Raw genomic sequence first — 2,500 nt, 5'->3', positions numbered from 1 at the left:
TTAAAATTGATTTTTAAAAAATGATTTATTTATTTATTTCCACCTATGCGGAAGACTGGGCGGCCAACGAGGAGTCGAGACAGCCAGGAGTCGGGACTTGGGCAAGGGAGCGGGACAAGAGGTCGGGACTCGCGGCGGGACAAGGAAGAGGAGGAGGAAGTCCGGGACTCGCGACGGGACTGGGACTCGCGCCGGGACTAGGGAGTCGCGGCGGGACAAGGAAGAGGAGGAGGAAGTCCGGGACTCGCGACGGGACTGGGACTCGCGCCGGGACTAGGGAGTCGCGGCGGGACAAGGAAGAGGAGGAGGAAGTCCGGGACTCGCGACGGGACTGGGACTCGCGCCGGGACTAGGGAGTCGCGGCGGGACAAGGAAGAGGAGGAGGAAGTCCGGGACTCGCGACGGGACTGGGACTCGCGCCGGGACTAGGGAGTCGCGGCGGGACAAGGAAGAGGAGGAGGAAGTCCGGGACTCGCGCCGGGACTAGGGAGTCGCGGCGGGACAAGGAAGAGGAGGAGGAAGTCCGGGACTCGCGCCGGGACTAGGGAGTCGCGGCGGGACAAGGAAGAGGAGGAGGAAGTCCGGGACTCGCCACGGGACTAGGGAGTCGCGGCGGGACAAGGAAGAGAAGGAGGAAGTCCGGGACTCGCGACGGGACTGGGACTCGCGGCGGGACAAGGAAGAGAAGGAGGAGGTCCGGGACTCGCGCCGGGACTAGGAAGAGGGGGAGGAGGTCCGGGACTCGCGACGGGACTAGGAAGTGGGGAGGAGGTCCGGGACTCGCGCCGGGACTAGGGAAGAGGAGGAGGAGGAGGAAGGCCGGGACTGGGACTCGCGGCGGGAGTAGGTAGTGGGGAGGAGGTCCGGGACTCGCAGCGGGACAAGGAGGAAGTCGGGGAGGAGGGCCGGGACCAGGAGTCGCGGCGGGGATAGCAGGCAGGACAGGGAGGGTGGGTGGTCTTCCACAAAAAAAGTGTGTCTCGGAACTTCCTTAGTGCAGTAGGACGGGGGCCTGCCGAATCCCACAGAGAGTACTATGTGGGGAAGGGTTCCTCTGAAGCGTCTCGGGAAAAGTCGTGAGGGGGTGACGGTTGCTCGGTGCCTACGGGTCCCGACTGCTCGCTGCCTTCTTTGAGCCCAGTACCGACGTTCGCAGGGGGATACCTGGATACTACTGGGGTTACCTGGATACTTCTGGCGTGTTACCTTGGATCAGTGAGGAGTGGGGGTTAGTTTCCCGGCGACGCGACCCTCTGAGGAGGTCCCGCGGAGGGTCGCCGAGTATTATATGGTGAGCTGGCTGTCAAGGATTGTGAGTCCCGCTGCCAAAATTTTTTTTGGTGCGCGGGCGACTGGAAAAAGAGGGTTGGTCTTGTGCCGATACGCGTAACGTCGCAGCGAGTCCCAAGAGCTAGTAACCATTTTTGGCGGGGGGCGATGGCCTCGGTATTGTCAAGCCATTCTCTCATTCATTTGGGAGGGTGGGGAGAAGTGTTTGCCGAGGCCGTTCAAGCTCCGCCTGGTCGACCACCACTGTGACCGCCACCGCGCTCGATCTCTATTGCAAGCTCAGGTGAAATTCCTGATAAACTTGGAGGGGTGTGGGACGCGTTCGCAGTGTGGGCCGAGGAGTCATAACATCCCAGGTCGGAATGTGAAAATGGAACTTCGAAACCGGTGAGAGTTCTCTCGTCGGCTAGGGGTTTCACAAAAGTAACATTTCTATAAATTTCTATCCGACCCCTCCATTAATTTGGAGGGGCGATGGGCCCCAGGATTGGACATACTTCTTGCTGATTTGTCTTTTGAGGAAAATCCTTCGCGGTGATGGTTACTTTTTCATTTTTAATGTGTGTATCGGCCTCGTCGGTTTCTCTCTTTCCTGGTCACATTCCCGAAAAAGGCCGCAGCACCTATGATTCTCTTCCGGGGGTCTAACTCTCCCTCTCTCTCTATCCTTCTCTTTGTCTGGCTCTCTCTGGCTTCACTTTTTGTGGTGTGTGCCTCTGGGGGTCTGGTTGGAATTTGCCGTTGGCTTTTTGCCCTCTCTTTTTGCCTTTTATCCATCGCAAAGAAGGGTGTGTGTGTTCTCACCTGGGGTTGGAATGAAGGACGGGGAACCTCCTCGTCTTGTGAAGTGGGACCATCTTTTAGGATGATGGCTTTTTGCTGCCTGGTGTGTGCTTGGGTGGGGTTTGGTGGTGGCAGTCTACCTCTCCCTTTCTCCGGTAAGACCAGATGACTGGTTCGTCCGCTACTCTTGTGTTGGCCCTACCTTGGCCAACGGGAGTCGGCGACGCTCCAGACTGGATGGCATGATGTGGTGGTGTACCGAAGGGGGACATCCGAAGGGGAAGAGGGGCCGAGCCTCGCGAAACTTAGGTGTGTCGGGTTGTGTGATGTCGGAGATCCATTTTTTTGTGGCTGCCGTCGTGATTTCGCCCATCCAAACCTGAGTCGTTGCTGCGGACTGGAAAAACTATGGAAGAGCTGTTTGGGA

Source organism: Physcomitrium patens, chromosome 26, assembly GCF_059467195.1.
Source record: "Physcomitrium patens ecotype Gransden chromosome 26, ASM5946719v1, whole genome shotgun sequence".
Classification (NCBI taxonomy): domain Eukaryota; kingdom Viridiplantae; phylum Streptophyta; class Bryopsida; order Funariales; family Funariaceae; genus Physcomitrium; species Physcomitrium patens.
The sequence above is the reverse complement of the archived record's forward strand: the minus strand, read 5'-3'. Positions refer to the sequence as shown.